A 24,053-nucleotide genomic window follows, 5' to 3' on the forward strand; every position below is an offset into this window, starting at 1 on the left:
TCCTTCACCACCGCAAACTTCACACTTCTTCCACTATAAATCGCCTTCATATCATTAGTGAGTACTTCCTCTTCACACATTTCACACTGCGTTCACTTTAGTTACAATCATTTCACACGTCACTTTTTCACCCAATGTTCACTAAACTGCACATTTATATATTGTACTGTACGTTCACTGCAACTGAGGCCATGTTCACCGTAGCACGCCAAAGCTCCTTCACTGTAATCTGGGGTGATTCACACACCCTGATGTCTATTTTAATTACTTTTTGTATCGGCTATACCACTTGAAACCAGGTAACACAATCACCAATGGGGCAAAAAGTGGTCAAAAGAGTCTGACATTAATACGTGGAAACAGTAAATACACACAGCTAAGTCAACAGCAAACACGTTTCAGGTAGCTACCACGTGACAAGGGTAAACAAAACGAGCAGGAGTTAATAATGCAGAACACATATATACAGAGCACTAGGTGGTTAGGGTAAATATGCACTGATGAACTGCTTGCCAAGAACACGAGTGAAAGTGCCAAGTGGCAGAGGTTCACAAACAGCCAAGCACGTGTAGAGGCCACTGAGGGTACTATGTGAGAAGTACACACTAAGCACAATTATATAACTACGTGTTTAAAAGGCTGAAGGCACGTGATAATGCAAGCACAACAAAAATCACTATCTCAGAGCACGTGTTTCAATGGCTGTAGTTCAGTACCATAGCACGTCTAGGCATGATAATGAGCACGTGTTAAAATAGCCCTGGGTACCAAGTGGCAATATAAACACAGCACGTGACGATGTCAACACAACATGCGTCACACTCTGACAGCACGTGTGTACATGGGGTCAGTGGGCAAGGTGACACACAGGCTGGGTCACTGAGTCAGTCCAGGGGTCACAAGGCTTGATGAGCTCAGGTGGGCGATATATCACGTAAGGCTCTTTAGCTTGGTTCAGCGTCAATCTGTAAAGAGAAAAAGAGAACTGAGGATAAAAATTAGAGCACGAGCTAGCTCTATATTCAAAATACAGTATATTATCAGAGTACAAAACAAATAAGGAAGTGAAGGAGCGTTGCGGTGTTGCTATGGTTGTGCTAGGAAGCATTAGAAGTATCCTGAGAGGGTTTGACCATGTGGAGGGAATGGAGATTGAGTTGACTAAGGGTGTGTGAGAATCAGGTGCTAGAGAGGAGGGGGAGATGGAGACCGGAGATATGATAGAGTGATGGGCTGGAGAAGCATGAGAGGGTGATATGAACTGGAGAGATGGCAGCCTTATTGCGGAGGACGGGGTGACACGGAGGCGATTCATCTGTGGTTACCCTTTCTGGGATTAATGTGTCTGGCTATACAGCTGTAGATATATGATTGCTAAATTTACATCATGTATAAAATTCTTGAGATTTCAATCGTAGCCTATATAAGATAAAGATGCAACTCAGGACAAAAGTAGTGCATTCATCTGGAGTTCAGTCATTTTTACTAGGTGGAAATTTAGGGATTTTCCAACTTTTCTCACGTAACTCAGTGGCAGAAAAAATGCAGTGCTACGGCTCCACATCCTTTCCATAGCACTTCGTGACTAGCACCATACATATACACGGTATATATATATATATATATATATATATATATATATATGTATGTATGTTACTCTCCCGTTATAGCTCAGCATTCAATATGGAGATGGGCATATTTACGCCAAATTAAAGTGAACCGGGCGGTACATCTTAAACCTAATCCTTTCAGTCCGATGACGGTTCATTCTGTTCATGCTATCAGCAGACGGTTATATATACACACTGGGATAAACGTTTGTAACAGGAGGGATTACAGTCATCGTTAACTCCTTCAACAAAAGACGTCTGCCCTAAGCAACATAGGCAGTAAAACTACACAAATACATTATCTGAGTGAGAGTTAGGCCTAGTAGTAGTTGTAGTAGTAGTGTACTTGCTGCAACCCTAGGCTCATCTCTACGTGAACCCAGTGAACTGCAGGCTGAAGTTGCCCTCTTACAATATATTATACTCCTTTCGGGCGGATTGGGAGGTAGATGAGGGACGTTTGTACAACTAAGCCGCGATGCCGACCGGTTATATCAGTGCCACCAAGTGAAGGCGTCCCTCTGCAGCACCGCTGGATGAACAAATATGTGGGAATGGCAGTTCCGTCAGGTGAAATCAGCCAAGTGCAGCTTCACTAACCCTTCACTGCCTTGCATATTGTCAATCACAGGCTTCACGTTGGTATGGCCAGTCCTAACACTTCTTTTTTATTACATTATTTCGTTCAACGTACTGAGCGATCGTAGTTTATTTACAAGAACTGACGCTTTAGAAAAACAGAAAATTACCGTACTATGATGATGATGATGATTATTACTACTGTATAATCATTATTATTACCATTATTATTATTATTATTATTATTATTATTATTACGGTATTATTGCTGCTATTATCCATCTGTGTCAAACGAATTTCACTCAAGTTCTTTCACACAATCTGACTCAGTTTTTTTTTTTTTTTTTTTGTCCTTTTGTAAAATACTTCCTATTGCGCAAAGGCAGAATAAGACAGTACCGGTATTACAGCTGTAGCCTACATCCTTTCCGTACTGTAGCACTTCTTCTAGAATACCATCATATTCTAGTATTATGCTTTTGTTGCAACGCAACATCCAACATGAAGAGATGGCAATTTTAGGTCGTTAAATTAAAACAAGTATAATAGCAGCAGCAGCAGAGGGCAGCGTGTGTGGTATCTTTCACCAACTTGATTCTCATATTCAGTAAATCCATAACACATGTACCTCGCAGACACGATATTTTACATACCTTATACGTAGAAATTATATATTTTAAACCATCAGTAAATCCGTCAACATTCCCTACACGGCGATAATTCAGCTCTGTAGGAATAACTTTTTGCACCCATTAAATTTATGTGCGTTCTCTGCCTCGCGTGAGGAGGGTTTAATGATTTGTAGAAAATATCTTTTTTTTTTCCCAATAAATCAATGAGCATTCCATACTTGGCGATAACTTTAATTTGTAGGAACAATTTTTGAGAACCATTAAATTTATATAGTCTCTGCCTAACCTAAAGATATTTACGGATTTGTAGGAATTATTTTACTGCCCATTATCTAGCTATAAGCATTCCTTACTGAATCATACTTCAGATTTGTATGAAAAACATTTTTACACATTACATTTACTTATATTCTCTGCCTGGATGGATGATAATTTATTTATTTGTGAAATAGTTGCTTTATCCATCAATAAATAAAGCAGCACTCCCTATTTGGCAATAATTCGGATATGTACAGTAGGAATAACTCCTTTATACCCATACAATTTATATACATTCTCAGCCTCACTGTAAGATAATTTGTAATATGAAGAAATTGTTTTCTTTTTTAACCGTCACTACGACTATCGTCGTTGCCTTTATGACGATATTTAGCCTAAACTATCGGAACTAAAATATTCAAAATCATCTTTTCATCAGTCAGTCTTGTATCGTACAATTACCAGCGTCGGTTCGCAGCTATCCTATTCAGTCCTACAGAAGAATATTACTAGCTTATTTGTGTGTGTGTGTGTGTGTGTGTGTGTGTGTGTGTGTGTGTGTGTGTATGTGTGTGTGTCATGAAGGTAGGCCAGGAATAGCTAGGTACATCCAGGAAAATGAGTGTGTGTGTGTGTGTGTGTGTGTGTGTGTGTGTGTGTGTGTGTGTGTGTGAGAGAGAGAGAGAGAGAGAGCGGTATGTATGTATGTATGAATGTGGTTATATATCTCTGCATGTGTGTACCGATGTGTGTATGTGTGTGCGTGCGCCTATATGGTATGCAGATAAGATACGAAGACCTACCGATACACCCCAAAACACACACACACACACACACACACACACACACACACACACACACACACATCACTGGCAGTATTTAGCATATCGGTGTCATTAGATCAGTGGGTGTGGGATGAACGAGGGCAGTGTTGGCGGGGTTCTTGTTTAGTGCTAATCACAGCCAGGCTTTCCTGTTAGAAATCGCAAGCGTGCAGGTTTTGAGTGCCCGGCAGCGCCATCATTTTTATTGCAACGCGGCTCTATATGCAAATGTGTGAGTGTTTTGTATCCTGTATACAGCATAAAAATAGGAACATGTATACTTTGATGCATGGGTGCCAGTATTCTAGCACGCAATGTACATAAATAGTTACGGTATGGCAAATTTAAAGCAAATATGAGTGTGGGCTGGATCATGTAGACAGCATAAAGATGATACCGGTACCGGTACATGTTTTGACACATGGAGGCCAATATTTTTTTAATATACCGTATATATTAACTTCAGACTATAACTCTACTGCAGTCTGATCTCTAACAACGTGTTGCGGTGTGCAGCATCGAGTATACAGCATAAAAACATTATCTTACATGCTTTTGATACATAGGGTACGAGCAAGTACTCTACAACACACTTTACTAAAATCTGTGTGACAGCTTTAGACTTGCATTCAATTCTTGCGTTTGTGTGAATGCGTTGCATCATGCATACTGAATAAACACATGATGATACACACTTTCATAACCTAGCAACATACGGTAGGTAAAGGTATCGTATTCTGTGATGCATCTCAGGCACGCAGAAATCACAACTTTTCTAAGACGTGTTAATGTGGATGTGCTGGAAGGCAACGGTGAAAATACTCTGACATGGCAGGGCCATAGCGTACGGAGAATGATAGACTGACTAGGAATTACAGTATATGTGACGTGGAAGAGGGGACGAGGAGCCCCCTTCAACCTTCCATCTCAGTTACAAACATTTCCCATGTCATTCTCCATTCCCTCAACAAGAGGTTAATGCTGTCTATATAATCATTTTGTTTGAAAACTTTCTCCTAATTGTAATATAATAGTCTGTACATAGCAGAGATAAAATGAAAAATACGTCGTGGGACTGAAGCTGTTAAACTGTAGACAAAATATGTCCACACACTTTATAATTTTACTTAAAAAGTTCATCTCGCTGTGAAGACTCGCCCGCGCCAGTAAGCCTTTGGTGTGGACGTGCCCTAAGGATTAAGAGATGAGTGAATGTATGTGTGGCATATTTTACTGAGTATGGTACCGGTAATGACGATGTCTCAATGCTTTGATAATTTTCTCTCTCCCATTACGGATTCTGGCCACCTGTGGAAACAGGGTAGGGATCATTATTTTAACACTGGATGCTAATAATTATAAACACAATGGAAGATAATATGAATGAAACTAGTGGTTATGGTGATGACAGTGATGATGACGGCGATGATGACCATGATCAGGATGGTGGTGACGATAATAATGATGATGACATGAGAATGATGGTAATGATACAGATACTTGATATGTCCCTGATAATTTGGGAAACAACCTATTACTGGAGGTATGATTTTTTTTTTCACTCGCGAATTATTTTTGATTCATGAATTCCATATTGATTTTCGACCTAATGACCTAATAATCATCAACAGTTACCAACCTAGCAGCCTAAGTAAATAAACTAAATACATATGTAAAAGAATTTTAATGAATTAAGGTCAAGGTTTTCAAAATCATAGTCTACAAAGATGGACAAGCAAACAGCCAGAAGCGGCTAAAAACAATAAAGATGATTAATTCAAACGAAAGACAAGAAAAAATGAAAAACTACATAGATTATAGTTCCTTCACCTTAACTTGGCCCAGGTTTTCGTCCTTTTGCAGCTTACTTCACGTAGTTCAGCACCCCATTACAAGACAATGATACGACTCAACAGCCTTTCCATAGCACTTCTTCGTGATTACCATACATTTTCTAGTGCTAATCTCTTGAAACAACTCAGCAATGAAGATGGAAAGATGGCAGTTTTAGATCAAGTTAGAGTAAAATGAAGTAATGATACTACTGTTGATAAAAACAACAGTAATTACACACAAGTACAGGATGGTTTGTAAGTACCCCTCCACTACAAACTTACTGGTGGCATCATAAGTTTTGAGGGTTGGTTCAGCCTGCTGGTGTGAGTGGGTGTGGATGTAATGGTTGGAGTGAGAAATGACAAATGATGCAGTACAGACACTGATAATGTTGAATGAGTTGTTCCCGCGACACACAAGAAACTGGCCGGTCGAGTGGAAGAGGAGCACTATATATGGACCACCTTATATTTTGTAGTGACCCTAATTTGTTTTTGCAGAAAAGATACATGGTGAGATTTTGCACTGCCTTTGCCGTGTTCTTGATGCTGCTGGTATTGTTGCTGCAGCCCCAGGTTCATCTAGATGTGAACTCAGTGAATGAAGGAATCTAGCCACTTCAACCGATCGCTCCCAGATGTCTTGTTGAGGTTATGATGAAGGAGGGTCTCTGATGTGATAGCGTAGTGCATGAGGTGCGTATCTGTGTTGTGGTGTCAAAGTTACATTCCAGTGTGAGCATAGTGGATTGTCTGCAAGTTGTGTTGGTATAAATGCAAGGAAGGTTGGTGACCGTATCATAGTCTGGCTAGGTGTACTCTTGTCTGTCTGGGTAGGGGTGGATGTCTGGTGGTGGTTCATGAAGGATGCTATTTGGCTGAAAATTCTGGATGGATGTGGTGGCTGTGTTTATGTACGTATGTGTTGGTGAAGTGTGGCAGTTGTGCTGGAAGGAGGAGGAGGGACTGTTAATGAAATCTCTGAGCAATGGTTGAGGTGTGTGTGTGTGTGTGTGTGTGAAGGGGGAAGATGCATCATAAAGTTACAAGGGTGGATGAGTCTTGAGCTGTGGCAATGAGGTGCGTGCCTCTTATATTCATGATAGATGATGAAACGCATTTTTTGCTTCTTGACGTAGGTGGTCTGAAGAGGTGTAGTAAAAGCTGAATAAAATCAACTGGAAGTACCTTAGCAAACTTCAATACAGTGCGTAAATACATCATGAGAGTGAAAAGGTAAGAGAACAGGAACATTTTATCAAAAAAGCGTCTGAAGGTGGGAATTTCTTCACGACCTACGGTACTTCACATCAGAGGAAGTGTACCATGATAACTTCATACATAAAGCCTAATGACAATTAGTACGATAATACGGGGAAGCTGAGGAAGGACGCCTTCATGTAGTGGTACTGAAATACAACTGTGCGGCTCCTCTGCCCGATTATACAAACATCCCTCCACTCCCGTCCTATCTCCCAAGAGGAATGACGATGGACGGCAGGAAGAAAACCTCAGCCTGCAGTTTACTGGGTTCACGTTTCAGATGAACCTACGGCTACAAAACTACCGGTAATACGCGTTTTACTCAACTTCGCCTAAACCTGCCATCACTCCATCTTGAATACCGAGTTGTAACAACAGATTAACGCTTGAATATGATGCTGGTTTCTAGGAAGTGCTATGGAAAGGATGTACAGCCGTATCAATGTCTTTTTCTCCCACTAATCTACATGAAATAGGCTGTGAAAGGATGGAAATCTGGGCAGAGTTAAAAATGAATAAAAATAAATACGGGAAAGTCGTAGACATTATGCTCTATTCACTTTACTGTAGGTGCAAAACTGCCTACCTCTCGATCTTCAATCCTGACCTAGAACATGAAGTGCCATGGAAAGGATGTTGACCCTTAATGTTGTCTTTATCTGCCACTGAGCTAAGCAAAACATACTGCAAGAGGACAAGACTGCCTAGTTCAGGTAAAAATTCAGCATGATGCTAATCACAAAGAAGTGCCATGGAAACGACACTCAGTGTAGCCTTTTGCCGTCGAACTACGTGGAAGAGGGGAAAGTGTGTCATTTGTGTGCTGTGAGCTGACGATTTCGCTGTATTTTTTCCTTCACTGTCGATGACTGTTCATCATTTTATAAACTGTTTCACTTTGTAAAATTACGGTACCTTTTTATGACAATGAATTACACCGACAATAATTCTCTGGGAAACGGGCGTGACGCTGGGTGGCGGTCTTTCCCAGGTTGATATAGGTATTGGCTGCTTTAAAGGATAGGTTTACTGGCAAACTTACTCGCATGTGGTTAAAATTACGTAAGATCTGGGGTTACGTGCAGTTAGGCCTAGGTTAAGTTAGGACGCAGAGACGTGTCCAGTCGGCGAGATCGTGTGAAAACAAGCTGCCGCGGGCGTCCCAGGCACAGACTATCACAATAACAACCAAACCCGCTGCAAAAGGACAAGAATCTTCGCCAAGTTAAATTGTATACACCATTGTTATTTCCAGGCACTATCGGCGACTCCAACGAACTTTTTTACTTCACTATTGATGCTATACTCATTTAACTCTAATTTGGCCAAAAATTGCACTCTCTCCGTCTTCAATACTATGTAACAGATTACGATGTTCGTATGGAAGAAATGCTATGGAAAGAATGCAGTGCCGTGACATTACCTTATTCTCCCACTGAGCAACAGAAAATAAGTTGCAAAAGGACGAAAATCTGGACCATGCTGAAGTACAAAGATTAAAGCATACTCAGTTTTCATAATAGGTAGCGTTACTCATTAGTACTTAGAATTACACATGAGTTTTTCCAACTTACCTTTTCTGTATCATATCCCATTTTCATTTGTACTCTTCCTCTACCACCACGTACGTTGTATGCTGTTTCTTGCAAGACCTCTTTAGCAAATTACGGATAACCACAATATAATACAATAACGCAGGACAACACTCACACACACCTAGAAGGCATGCCTCAAGTTTGACCGGCCCGGAAGGCAACACAACACCCACCCTCGATAGCCAAAGGGTCACTGTCGTGCCGCGCGAGCGGCGAGCCATGAAGACAGTGTTGCCAATTCCCAAAGATCTCTCCGCCCTACGCAGTGAAGTTACGCTACATTTTCCTTCATTACCTTACGGCTTAGGATGAAAATATTATCATGCTAGTTGGTAGTTTTTATTTATATGTCGGTATATGGCAACAACAAAAATTTGTAGTTTCTCTTTAGTGCAAGACTAGGCATACAAATTATCTTCCTGCAAAAACAAGTTAGAATATAATTGTGGAGCATAATATCTTCCTGCAAAAATAACAATTTAGATTATTAATGTCGACATTGGGCCTCTCTAAATCAAAATTAAGCTTCTTTTGAAAAATAAATAAGCATTCTTAAAATTTTATTAGAAGTATTTTTGTATCTTTTTTTCAGCCCAAAACAAGAATATTGGAGGCACCTAGTTTTATTTTACGAATCATTCTATTGATTTTTACATTTTTGAATGCATACATAGATACATTATGTAGATTGTAGTGTTCAGCTTTGATTGGCTTATTTCTGCAATCATCTTCCCTTGTCATCATGTCAGACTTTGCTTCAAGAATAACATTTTCTGTAATGATGGGTGACTTATTACTTATCGCTGAAGTTTTTCTTTTGACAAAGTAGACTCTAGAGGGTAGTAGAGAATTTTTTAAGAGTACCTTTTTAAACATATTCCCTTTCCGTATACTGTATCATTTATCTTTTGCTGCAAAATAGGTCACTCATACGAAAAGGTCGTAATTACCCTACGTTTTGCTCAGACTTTGTGAAATTACCCTACTGCCCTACAGACCAGGAAATGAGGTTGAATTACCGTACATTTAGGGTAATTACCCTGCGGTTGGCAACACTGCACGAAGCTTTCACGGGCCAAGGCCGCAAATGTGAGTTGTGGGCGGAACCTTACAGGTGACGTTGCAGGGGTTGTCAGCGCACGAACAGCGTATGTTGCAGCGAACGACTTACCAGACTCTCATCCCTGCTGAGACTGCTAGGATTTCGTTAGGCACTCGAATTGCCAATATCGTTAGACAACATTTTAAATATGGCTAGAATTGATGTTAAATTTTTCTTGAAATATCGACTTCTAGGAAGAAGTACGGTTTTATACTACTGGTCTTAAGACTTCGACTCTAATTTGTTGTGGATATCCGTAAAATGCTAAACTGGCACCACTGCATTGCCCTTCCAGTCACTTGTTCATTGCTCTTAGTACACAAAATTAAACATCAGTAGAAATAAAGCCAAAATATCTTAAACAACCACTAAATATTGACAAAAGTTCCAGAGTGTGTTAAATTCTATACTGCTGGTCTTCTGCGTCCATTTCAGCAGTTACTTCAACAAAGAAGGGATGAGGCTATGGCACACCTAAAGTCTGACTTGGCTCATATCTCTGATTGGGGTAAAAGTGATCTTGCTGCTTTTCATGCATCAAAAATTCAGTTCTTACATCTTTTAACCCATCAAAATTTACCACAGGAACATCCTCTAATTTTTAACAATATCCAACTGAATCCTGCATTATCTTTGAACATGCTTGGGGGCTCATATCTCGGGATATATCTTGTAAAGATCATACTACCTCTTGTAAACTCTGCTTCATAGAGATTATGTGTGCTAAGCCGACTTCGTACCTTCATTACCTTTGCACAGTTGCTGACTTTATACACGGGTTTTATTCGCCCCTGTTTAGGGTACAACTCTCATGTGTGGGAAGGCTCCCCACATACAGCTCTTCTCAGTAGGGTGGTCAAAGGCTTTTCATCTCATTAACTCTCCTCCTCTTACTGGCTCCCTTCAACCTCTGCCTCCCGCACTGTTGCATCTTACTCTCTTTTCTATCGCTACTTCAATGGTCGCTGCTCCTCTGAACTGTGCTTGCATTCCTCAACCTCGAAGCCGGGCGCGTGAGCAACAGACTCATCCCACCATTACTCCCACTCCTTCATGTATGCAACAGGTCAACTCTGGAACTGTCTCCTCTTTGTATTTCCTACTTCCTATGATCTCCAGTCTTTCAAACGCAGTCTGTCCAGGCATCTTGAAATGAACGGATATTGAATTTGGCTCTCTTTTGTATTGTTTTTGTTTTTTTCTTGCAAGGAAAGGTTTGCGGGCTCCTGACCTTTGGTTCCTTCTTCCTTGCACACAAAAATAGTTGCAGACATCCGTAACAAGTACTAAACTGTTACTGACACTCCACGATGTTGATGGTTTACCACTTTTTACAGACTTCCACAACTATTTGTCATCAAAGTTTGAATACCTATCTATCCATCTATTGCCAGCCGCCATAATCCCGTAAGGGGTGGCCATTTGACTTTATTTGTTTTACGGAGAGGGGCACTAACCCTCCACCAACCAACTTGTTGACACGTTGGGAGCACGTATGGTTTGGTTATATGGTTACCACCCAGAGTTGTAAATGGTTTCTTGGCTTACAGGAAACCATTTGGCTTGTCACTCAATGTAAATCCACCTGTAAAGGAAAGAAAAGCAATAAGAAGTGACAGGAAAGATGGGAGAAATAGGAAGAGAGGAGAGCAGGCACAGAAAAAGAATGATAAAGGCTAAGGAAGAAGTAGGCAGCACTACATCAAGTGATTGGATGTTGGTAGCCACCACCAGTGTCAAAATTAATTACATTGAAGAAGTTTTGTTAATATTTAGCAATATTTTGATAGGTTATCATAATTTTTAGCGATATTTACAATATTGAGTACATAAATCTAGTGGTATTTACAGATTTGGGTACCTAGCTGTATTCCAGCCGTCTGGGCTGGCACAAGAAGATGTTGCCAAGTCGTTCTTTGCAAGATGCGCCATTCTGCTGGTACGCCAACGCCCAACAATCTTCCCTGGGCTCTATCCAGCTTTGCCAACTTAGCGCGTTTGAGACATTTAGCGCGAAAAATAGTTTGGATTTTAATCAATAGCTGGAGCGTTTTGAAGTGTTCAGTTTAACCCGAAAGTCTTGAATTGTTCACCTGGAGCTTAGCGCTTTTTCAAGTTCAGTTTAGGCTTGTCATGTTCTTCGCTTGGCAACACTAGCAGGCTGTTTTCGCTCGAGTCACGCTTGGCCATGGCTCGTCAGTGACCATGTGTTAGTGAGGGAGTGGTGTTGTGTCGCCTCACGCTCTCCGGGAAACTTTCAGGCGTGCTCTCTAGCAGGGTGTGATTTTTGTTCCATGATGTTTTTGAAGTGTTATGTTGCAGTTATCTGTAATACTTCAATTAGATCTTGTAAGAAATAGCATACACGGTACTTGGAAGTGGAAGAAGAATATGGAACGATGGATTACAAATGAAAATGGGATGTGATACAGAACAAGATTGCTAAAACCTATACAGTATATGAAGCACAAACGTAAGTATTAATGATCAACGGTTACCTGCTATGACAACTGAACATGGTATACTCATTGTTAATTTGGCCCCGAGTTTCCTTTTGCAGCGAATTAAAGGTTCCCTAGGCAAAAAAAATACTGAGTTAGCGTTCTTTTCGTAGCGCTTATTTGTAATTAGCATAATATTCTAGTGTTAATCTGTCGCATTAACTGTAAATTGGAAATGAAGAGATGGCAGTTTTAGGCCGAGTTCGAGTAAAATGAACATAGTAGTGAGGTAAACGAAAATGGAGTTTCCGAAAACAAGTCGCCGATGGTGGCTGATATGGACGGTAATTAGCTGTAGCTTTTGTTTTACCACGGTGATGTTTGTCTTTCTGCAGCCTATTTCACGTAGCTCAGTGGCAGGAAGACAATACAGCGGCCCAACTATCTTTCCATGGCATCTCTTCGTGACCAGCATCCAGCACTGCGCACTGTGCTGAAAGTAGTTGCATTACCGATAGTCCGATACCACTGCTTGGATCAATATAGTTACTGCCATTACAGCTTTTATTTATTTATTTTTTTTTTTTTTTTGGGGGGGTCAATAGTACACAACCGCTACTGTAGCCCTTATCGTTACTGTATGCAATAATTGTCTCGTTACTGTATATGCAGTAGTTATATTCCGGCACTCGGTACTGGTGCTTATATCAGTATATCCCAAATGCAAGTTACGGCTTTCTTTGGGTGAGACTCGTTTAACATTAATTCACAGGAAATACCTGATCATAGAAAAAGCCACATGAAAATACCAAATTAGTTTTTTGATTACCGGTACCAAATGAAAATTATTGTTGTAAATATACAATGTAACTACAAGACATACTAATCGTGTACTATAAGCATTAACAATACCCACAGGAAATATACTGTAGTACGAGGGGCGTTCAAAAAGTTTTGGCAACAGAGTAATAAAAGCAAAATTGATAGAGATACATTTATTGAAGCTCACACTCCTTCAACATACTCTCCTCTAAGGTTTACACCCTTCTGGAGCCGTGTCATCCACTTAACAAAGCACTCCGAGTACTCAGAAACAGGTGTACTCTTCAGTTCTGAATTTATCCTCCTGGCAAGGTCCTGTTCCCTTCGAAGAGGATCCCAGCAAGTTTTTCTGGCAACTTAGGGAACAGTCAAAAGTCACATGGTGCCGTCCTGACCTGGCACCATGTGACTTTTGGTAGAAAATGTATACTACTTTATTGGTAAAAAAAAACAAAAAAACAAAAACAAAACATTATTGAGATATCGCTCTGTAAGGAATGCTTGTAGTTTTGAGAGTAAAAAATTAAACGTACCTACCGATCAGTGACTAAATATTGATAAGGAGTGACTAGTATAACCCCAGACCCCAGGCTGTTGATGGCACAATACACAGCTGTTTGATGAAAGGATGGCTCTATGGAAGTTATTCCTACAAATTTAAATTATGGTTAATTTAACAATATTCCGATATTTATTGATGCGTAAAAAAAAAAAAAAGTAATTCCAACAAAACAGAATGTCATCTTCAAGCGAGGCAGAGAAAGTACCGTATATAAATTTAGTTTGTAAAATACTATTCCTACAAATCTGGGTCGTCGCTCTGTAAGGAATTCTTTTGGATTTACTAGCATGGGTACCTGGCGTTGCCGGGCCAAAAAGGCGAACACTCAATCCTATTGTTCTAGTTCAATCTACTCCAGAATTACCATGCACCTCTTATGATTTTGAAGAGGGATTGTCAGAGGTCCAGGAACTTTCTGTTTCAGCTTTCACAGACTAACGCACAGTATTTGTGCGCACCTGTTTACTATTAGCGATGACCTCAAATGACCTCCGACCGGTGACCCCATGACCTCGGAGGTCAGCGTCACATAGCCTATGTCCGAATTGAAGGTCATGTGAGTCTCCATGCCAAAGATTGGGCTGCTGGGTCCAGTCGTTCGAGCATGTATTACCGATGACCTCAGATGATTTCCGACCAATGACCTCAAATGACCTCGGAGGTCAACCTCACATAGCCTGTGTCCGAACTGGAGGTCATGTGAGTCTCCATGCCAAAAATTAGGCCGCATTGGTACCTGGCGTTGCCCCGGCCAAAAAGGCAAACACTCTCCCGGTGACCTCAAATGACCCAGATCTGAATTTTGACCCCCCTAAAACCATCCTTGGGTCACCCTGATTCAGTATATGGGTCTGGGGGTCTCTGGACCTTGGTTTGGGCGTGATTGACGGACAAACAAACAAACAAACGGCGGCTCTTTTGTATGTATAGATTGACGGGTAACAAGAAATTCCATACAGGTGAAGTACCTCGCAGCAAGTGTTAAGGTATATTCCCACATTGTGAATTATTGTCAGTTAGGTAATGCTGACCGATTTATTGATGGGTAAAACAGTAATTACTACAAATCTGCAAATTATCTTGCTGGTGAGGTAGAGGTGTTATGGATTTATTGAACATGAGAGTCTAATTGGTGGGTTAACGCACACGCTGCCTGCTGCTGCTGTGCGATTGGAGCATATACACTCAAACGTCGATTTAAGTGACTAAATGGGGAATCAACTTGTCCCTTGAAAATGTCCATTGTTTTACCTCATATAAAGACAATCTTGTTAAGAAATGCAATGATTGTTTCACTTATCTTACTTATATGATTAGGAATATTATTTTACAGGTACTGTATAAAGAAACATATTAATACTTCAAGCAGCAGACTTTTTGAATGGTCCTGTCCGTTTGTCAGGTAGAGTATGGAGTCCCTTAAATCCAAAATCCCTTAAATGGAGGTCCCTTAAATCGAGGTTTAAGTGTAGATGTATAATAATAATAATAATAATAATAATAATAACAATAATAATAAATGATGATCATGATAATGATGCAGTGATCATTGGTGGTCGTTCATCATGTGATCCTATCTTGCCCCATCAGCAGTGTAGGGATCCGGGACTACACAGTGTGGTTTGCATATTGCCTCCGCCAACGAAGTTGGAGGAGATTTTGTATTCATCCGTGCCTGTCTGTTTGTCTCTGTGTGGACAGTATATAAAAAAAAATTGTAATTAAATGAAATTGTGGACAGGTGGACACTGGGTCAAGGAAGGGTTGGTAAGGTGTAGGGGTGGAGTCGCATCTGGATGCAGGAATAAATCATAAATATTATTGGCGTTGGTGGAGGTTTGCCTTCTCTGAGATCGTGTTGTGAAGGCAGACTAAGACTATTAATTACCTTCGCCAACGACGGTAGACGGAGGTTGGTGAATAAATCATAAATGGCGTTGACGGAGGTAGGCTATGCGCCCTATGAGTGCTTTCTCGTTCCTGCTGCAAGGAGATTTAATTCGGTTTAAAGGGAGTCCTCTTGTTATCTTTGAAGACAGCGTTTACTCATTGATAAGAACAGTGTGTGTGTGTGTGTGTGTGTGTGTGTGTGTGTGTGTGCTGGTGAGTTCTCTGTTGGCAGGTACCCGGTATATTACTAAAAGGTTGAATAGTGCCTCGTGTATTGCTGTGTCTTTATCTCACCACTTTTCACATCTTAACCTCTTCAATATGGTAACTTTAACAAAAATTCTTATCTTACGGTGTCATTCAGTTTAGGAGAGATTTTTGAACTTGGGCTTCCAGCTTTCATTAACCCCTTCTCATAAAAAAGTCTTCCCAGTGATGAATGAAATGGTCTGGACGCAGCAAGAACAGAATTAAAAAGGCGTCTCAAAGTGGAGAGGATGACAGTGTCTCTAGTTTGGTTGTGAAATAGTTTGAATGAAATTATAAGCAGTAGCATAATTATATACACGCTATAATTTGAAGAATGTATCCTAATTATGGAACTAGGTCAGTGCTCTGCTTTTCATCCTTAGTGACATCTTGTTCTTTTTCTCTTTCCAGATTAACACGGAACTGCACCAGAGAGCCCTACATACCGGCAGTTATCATAATCCACCTGACCTCATTAGGCCTTGTGACCCCTGGAATGACCCAGTGACCCAGCCTGTGTGTCATCTTGCCCACTGACCTCTCATAGCCTACATGCTCTCAGACAGTGACGCGTGTTGTGTTGATATCGCCGCGTGTCTTGTATTTATATCTTCGCGTGATACCCAGAGCTCTACACGTGCCCTGTACTTGCAGGTCACAACTTTGTATCTTCAGTGTCCTATGCGTTTACTATCTGGTGACAGTGGTAGTGAATAATTTTATTTACTATTGCCACGTGGTAATTCACACGTGATCTTGGCTAGTGATTCAGCTGTGTATAATTACCTTAACCACTAGGTAATCTACACGTGTTCCTCGCTGGTGACGCGTGTTTGTTTACCATTGTCACGTGGTAATTACTTGACACGTGTTCGCTATTGACTCGGTTGTGTAGATTTACTTGTGTTACTGTCAGCCTCTCATGACCAGTTTTTGTGCCTTTGCAGACCGCATTAACCAGTTTCAGGTAGCGAGAAGTGGCAAGCCTAACGGTATTATAGACTTGAGAACGGGTTGTGTGAATCGCGTCAGAAGACAGTGAAGGTGATTAGACGTGCCACGGTGAATGTGATCAGAGTTGCAGTGAACGTACAGTGAGATAACGGTGCAGTTTAGTGAATGTAGAACGAAAACGTGACAGATAAGTGTGCGGTGTAGGCTATGTAGCTAAAGTGAACGCAGTCGGTAAAGAGTGACAGATACACACACTGTTGGTTTGAAGGCGATTTAAAGTGAAAGAATGGTGAAGTAAGCGATGATGAAGCAAGATTGAAGTGCTAGTAACCACAACGAAAGAATCTGCTACAGTGAAAGAGTGAAAAGTTATAAGCGACATTGAGAAACGTTTGAAGTTAATGCGACAATACTACCAACGAACGGTTGCTGTAAAATCAGTGTGAAGCGTTACTAGCGACAAAGGAAGTGTGAATATTTAACTGTCGCATTGATAGTGGGGTATTATTAGCGTCAGTAAAAGTGTGGTAATAATAACAATAGTAATAGCCTTTGAAGTTAATAGCTGTCAGTAAGTGTCTGGACATTTACAAGCAAATATAATCAGTGTGACGAGTTACAAGCAACTGTAAAATCAATGTGAAAAGTTACTAGCGATAGTGAGAGAACCATGACAAGTAGTGTTTGAATAGCCAATGTACTACGGTAGCAAATAAAGTAATCAGTGTGAAGGTACAGTACTAGCACCATTTAATGATTATGAAAATTTAGTAGCGACAGTGAAAGAAGTGTGCCTTGAAGGATACTGTCAGATAACCTTGTGCCGGCAGGAAAACAGTGGGAAAACCCGGTCACCATGAAGACTGCCACCTTTCTCACCGTTCTGCTCAGGACCCTCTCCTTCTTCATGACAACAGGTGAGTTGGTGGAAGTGAGGGTGTTGATTCTCTCTCTCTCTCTCTCTCTCTCTCTCTCTCTCTCTCTTTTGTGTGTGTGTGTGATACATAAACACTCAGCATATCTATAAAACACATAATTGTTAACCTTACCCTCAGGAGAGGTCTTCCCTAAGCTGTACGGTGTAAGAATGTTTAAGGATAGGTAATATCAATAGGTTAATATAAAGACATTGTTCAGAGGGAGATGACGACGATACTGTAATGGTTTCAGTTTAGGAAATATGTCGTACTAAATAAACTCGTCAGTAGATATCACTTGTATAGATAGCCTAATGGATCTGGGGTTAAAACACACACACACACACACACACACACACACACACACACACACACACACACTCCATAGCCTGAATGCTTTAATTGTGAATTGTTTTTAATGATTTATTACCAAGGGGCATAGGCTAATAGTCAAAAGTACCTGTACTGTACGATAACGAACTATATAACGTGTTTGTTTACTCAACATGTTTGGTCTTTGATGAGTCTCTCTCTCTCTCTCTCTCTCTCTATCAGTCTGGGTGTGCCTACTTTATTTTTTAATTTCCTTGTATTTGTCTATCTGGCTACCAGTATTTTTATCAGTCTGTCTTTATCAGTACCTTATCCACTTACCTTATACCAATATTAACTCTGCCGGTATTAATCAGTATAGCCTGTCAGCCGCTGAGTAGGCTACATCAGTCATTCTGTAGCTATTTAGAGGTCTACCTTTGTTTCTCTGTCCGTCAATTAAAATGCAGTGCCTACTGTGCTGTTTTAAAACATCATGCCTGTGTATAAAACTTATACGGTATGTATCCATTTCATAGCTGAATGTGACTAAGTTACACATAAGCACATAAAATAAGTGCAGGTATAGGCTATACAGTGTAAGTCAACGTTTAATCATTATTTACTGTATCAGGAACAATGGTTCTCTGTTTACTCTCCACTTGACGCCGTTTTAGGAGTCGGTTCGTTATCGGGCCACCGGATCCACTGGCGCTGGTTTTCTTGAGTTATTGGCGTTCTTTCGCGTTTGGTTGTGGGTCTAGCGACTGGGTGTGTTCTTGCGATTGATTGTGGTTTTCTAGCGACTGGTTCTGATTTTGAGCGACTTGTGGTGACTAGTGGCATCATCACCCTGTTTGCTGTTATTTTCTGGTGATTGGCGGTGTTTGTCTCGCGAATTCAGCCAATGGTTTATATAAATAGCGTCAGTGTCATCTAATTGAGGCATTTTGACGTATTGGTGTTTTCAAAGCCATTCACAGCTCTCCGACGGTAGCGGAGGGGAAAAAAAAAGAAAAGAAAAAGGAATCGTGGTGACGGGGTTAATAGATACAGGCTTTTTACCCTCCACCTGACAAAGTCAGAGGAGGGTGTTGTTATCACTGGGATCAATAGGTGTCCATCCGTAGAGTTGAGCGGCAGGGCGGCTGGCCGGGCGTAGAGTTTTGGTTTCCGGCCCGGAACTCAGAATGTATTCACTATAGAGTCATGAAATTTCACATAGTTATGTCTTTTATTGAACTGGTGTCTTTTGGTAGGTAGAATTCTTTTTTTTTTTTTTTTTTTTTTTTTTTAATGAAATACCGGTAATGAAAAAGTAATTTTTCGTTTCCGGGGTAGAACTCAGAAACTATACAGGTAGCTACTGGCTTCAAACCCTCCAGGAATATGTGTTAATATGCCTCCTGGTGCCTTTTGCTAGTTAGAATGACATGAGATCATATAATGTCATGAAATTGCAAAAATATCGTACATAAAACTGATTGTTTTATGTATTTGTTTATTAACACTGAGCAGCTATTACACCTATGAGGCAGAAATTGTTCATGGTAAATGATTATATGAATACTGGTATCTAATTAAGTACGGTATGGAGTTTCATGACTGTAGGCTGCCGTACCTATAAGCCTATGTAACGATAAAACTTGGCTGCCTAAATGAAAAAAGCATGAGTCATAATTTCATCAGATCTTCTCATAACTTCATTATTACCAGGGACAAACTGCTGAATTTTTTAAGTTCTAATGTCTCTGTGTTATACAGAGGGTGGGGGGGTGGGGTGAGGGCCGTTATGCGCTTGGTTAGGTGTGCCGGGAGGTGGGGGGGTATGTGCTTGGTCAGGTGGAGCTTTGCAACAGTGTAGCATTGCCTATGCTTATATGCTGAAGCATCAGTAGGAGCGCCCCTGTCCGTCTGTCGTTCATTAACGTTTGTGGACGAGGAGTGCTGTTCCAATAGACCAGCAAAGTCCCCGAAGTACGGCCCTGATGGTCCCGCTCCTATTTAGTACCGTACTTTAGTAGCTACTTTCTCACAGAGATGGGTCCCCAAAACTGAAAAAAAAAAAAAATCATCTGGGGTACCAAGAGAGAGAGAGAGAGGGAGAGAAAATAAAACAACATTGTAGGCCAGCCTCTCCCCACTGAAATCAAGTGGGGAATTTAGTATCACTCATTCAGGAATTTAATAATGATGGTCTTTAAACATTTTTGGTGCCCTGGGTTTCTGAAGCATAGTTTGACGTCAGGTAAAATAAAATGCAGAGCAGGGACTTCGCAGTCAGGGGGTTGAGGGTGAATATGCAGAACACACCACGCAGTCCAATAACCAGGGGAAGAGTTCAGAGTCTTTGTAATAGTTAATCACTAGCATGATGTTATTACTATGTTTGTCGTATACCGGTATTTCACGGGCTGTTATTCAGTCTGTTTTTGTTGTGAAGTGTTTGGTAGGTGTATTAGTAATGGAAAAAGAGTACGGTACCGTAAACAAGCAATCACGCTCGCAGCGCAAGCGATTAGCCTATGATGCCTGGGAACGCGTGTAGTGCTTGGGGGTGAGACAGGTCAGGGGTTAGGGTGAGTATCGGGATGAAGGTGTGGGTGTGATTAAGAGTGGTTAGTGTGGGCATGATTGAGACTTGATTCTTAACTTTTTCTCTCTCTCTCTCTGACGTTGGGCATAGACTAAATAATCCATTCCTGAGGTCCAGCCGTCTTCCACCACATGATTCCGCATTTCAATGCAAACAGCTTCCATTGAGTACTTGCTGCGAAAGTCTCATGCCAGACTGATGTCACTTAATTAGCGGTTTATTTTTTTTATAGCGTGTCTGTAGGTCTTATGAAAGATCAGCAAAGCCTATTAACGAAATTCAGAATAATTAGCTGACTGTTCCCTAACCCATCCAGGGATGGATCTTACGTCTTATCGGACCACAACCCACTACCAGCTATATCCACACCACCACCACCTATCTCATTGTACTGGAACCTTTCTTAAGTAGCCTGTATAAATAATGTGTGTATACCCGGTACAACCTTTATGAGTACGGTACAGGTATTGAAACTGGAATATATTGGCCCTGTAATAGTAACCAGAAGTGTTTATAACAGTTAAAACAGGTGGTAGATTATTGTAGTCAATGTCTAGAGCCCTAGAGACAAAGAGCAACGATACCGGCTTTGGCCTCTCCTGGTAGTCTGTAGAACTTTAAGCCAAAGAGCAACGATATTGGCTTTGGCCTCTCCTGGTAGTCTGTAGAACCTTAGAGCCAAAGAACTGGCTTTGGCCTCTCCTGGTAGTCTGTAGAACCTTAGAGCCAAAGAGCAACGATACTGGCTATGACCTCTCCTGGTAGTCTGTATCGCCTGTTCAAGGTTGTGTATATACGGTGCTGGTAGTGGTGATTATGAATAATAATTGCGTTGGATAATAAAACTGAGTTGGTAAGGTTAGGTTGGTGTGGGAGTGTGTAAGGTCATGGACAGAGAGAGTCACGCTTGTCACATTTACCTGTTCTGTATTCTCACTTTCACCTCTACCACTATCTTATGTCATCTCTCATTATCTCCTTTCATTTCTCACTGTCTCGTGTCACCTACAAATATCATATCACCTCTCACACTGTATCATGTCATCGCTCACTTTATCATCTCTTTTTGTACCTGCTTTCACTTCTCTTACCATAACCTTTCAACTCTTGCAGTGCCACCTTCTTCTCTCTATCTCATTTCATCTATTAGTAGTTTCTCTCTCTCTCTCTCTCTCTCTCTCTCTCTCTCTGGTACTTTTTTGGGATACCTTCACAGAATTTGTCAGTCAGAAAGAAAACTTGTCACTTAGTTTCACAGTCTTAAGTAATCGATCACGTGCGTTGGAACTTAGCACTCTCAGCTGAATAAAATCGTTGTCGGGTGGAACAGAATGCTTCAGTCTTCCTGCCATGAGAGGGGTTAACGGTGACAATATTAACACCCAGACTCCTACAACTCACACAGGTGCATAAAATCGTCTGGCGTTAGTTAGAATAGAATAATAGAGATCATCTTAGTCCCTGTGAGGGGTGTATAATAGTAGCAGTATTAACACTCTCTGGCTTCATTGTCTTTCAGTCAGCTGTATAAAATCGTCTGCTGGAAGGTGGAATAGAGTACGGTAATACAAATATGACAATGCAGTGGGTTATGGTAACAGTATTAACACTCTCTGGCTTCTGTGATTTGCTTTCAGCTGAATATAATCGTCTGGTATTAGCTGGAATAGAATAGTAGTGATCTTCCGATCATGTTAGGATTTATGGTGACAGATAACACTAACTTGCTTGTCTTAGCTGCATAAAATTGTCTTATTTTAACTAGAATATAGTACTGGAGTTGACCCGACCTTGAGAGAATAAACGGAATTTACTGATGAAAGGAACAGCTCGAAAACATTGTTACATTTTCCAGTTATCAATCAGGTCAGCACTTCATTCCAAACTGTATAATCATGGAAACGCCTTTGGAATATTTAAGTTCGTAGGCTAAACCTTGAAGTTAACTCTGTCAGGCTGCTGTGACTTATTCTCAGATGAATACATTTGCCTGGCCTTTGCTAATACCGTACTACAGTAATGTCGTTCCCACCACGAGAGAGAACTAGTTGCTAACCTCATTGTCATAGAATACCAAAAAAATTATTAAGTTTATATGCTTTGGAAATTGACTATTCGAGCGGTAATTTTTCTTAACAGTGAAGAAAAGTACTTAAGTAGAAAGTCAGTTTCATAGTCGTCAGTGTTCAATCACTTGCTTTAAAATATCTTTGTAAACTTGATATTACACAACACCGATGGTATGGGAGTTTATAGGTCTTGGAAATATAATTGGTTGGTAATTTTTCTTAGCAGTGAAGGAAAGGCGTTGAATACAGGATGGATTAAATGCGTTTGAGGCAAGAACAAGTAAATATACTGTAGAAGGTCATGGTATGGTAGTAAGGAAGTTCAGGTGTAATGTATAGTTACACAAGAGGTGGGGAGCCTCCAAAGACCACGGGTGCTATTAGCAATACCGTATGTATGATGTCGTTCTTGCTGCTACCGGTGACAGACGATTTTATGAAGCCAACGAGAGCGCCGTAATAGTGAACGGGTCAGGCTAATGAAGGCAATATCTAACTCATCTAGTTGGCAGGACTCCTAAGCTGAATAAAATCACTTCGAGGCAGCAGTACCAGTAGCTACCGTACGTCATTGGTAATAGGCTTGACTGCAACCCTAACGTGTGAAACACTGGTGTGGAAGCGGTGCCAGGGAGCCTCCTATGACCACACGAATCCACCCCCACCACCACCACCCCCACCACCACCACCCTTCAGCCATCATTTTACACCTGTGAAAAAGATGAGGGACAGGAACATGACAGCATTTAAACCCTCCAGTGATTAAAAGAATTAAATATATACCTGCCTACAGAAAACAAACAAACGAGAGTTGCCACTAATTCCGAAGTCCACAGGAAAATAGCCTTAAGTGTGTTCCCTTTTAAAAGCAATGCCGTGTCGGCTGAGTCCGTTCTCGCTTATGGTACAGCCTACGTATCATGGCCTTTTGTGTGTGTGTGTGTACGGTACTTTTTTTTTAATGCTCATGTGGGTGATCGCTTTTTGTCGTTATTTTTCGTTTTCAGATACCGTATCTATCTCATTTTTGTTATATACATGTTGAATTTTTAAAGTGCTGGGTGAAGATGATACATGTATGCACACTGGATCCAAAAAGTTTGGCCCAGGAGGGTGGCATTGCTGTCCTAGCGTAAAATGATTGGTGGACGTACAGTCGGCACCAAAAGTCCAGTCGCATTTCCCGCTTTACTAATTTTCTTTCCATTACCGTACATTGTGAAATCAGTGTGGTGGATCCGCAGCAACCGAAACTGATGGCTTTATTTAACTAGCTATAGAATCATTGTAATCAGTGTTGGCTGCTGTGGATTCATCACACTAATTTTCAAAGGCCTTGATGTGAAAAGTAAGAGAGGCGACAGGAATTTTCGTACGGTACCGATTGTACCTCGTTATTTACCAAGGAAATAAGTCTGTTTTCATTTTAACATGTATATAACAATACACCATAGGAAAGGTCACACGCAGAGCAACGATGCATCCTCGCTGAATTGAGGTTTGCCAACGTGGGCTGAAATTATGTGGCATATTGTATTAGCCA

The sequence above is a fragment of the Coenobita brevimanus genome, chromosome 107, assembly GCF_032717465.1.
Source record: "Coenobita brevimanus isolate Jiangsu-jjx chromosome 107, ASM3271746v2, whole genome shotgun sequence".
Lineage (NCBI taxonomy): Eukaryota > Metazoa > Arthropoda > Malacostraca > Decapoda > Coenobitidae > Coenobita > Coenobita brevimanus.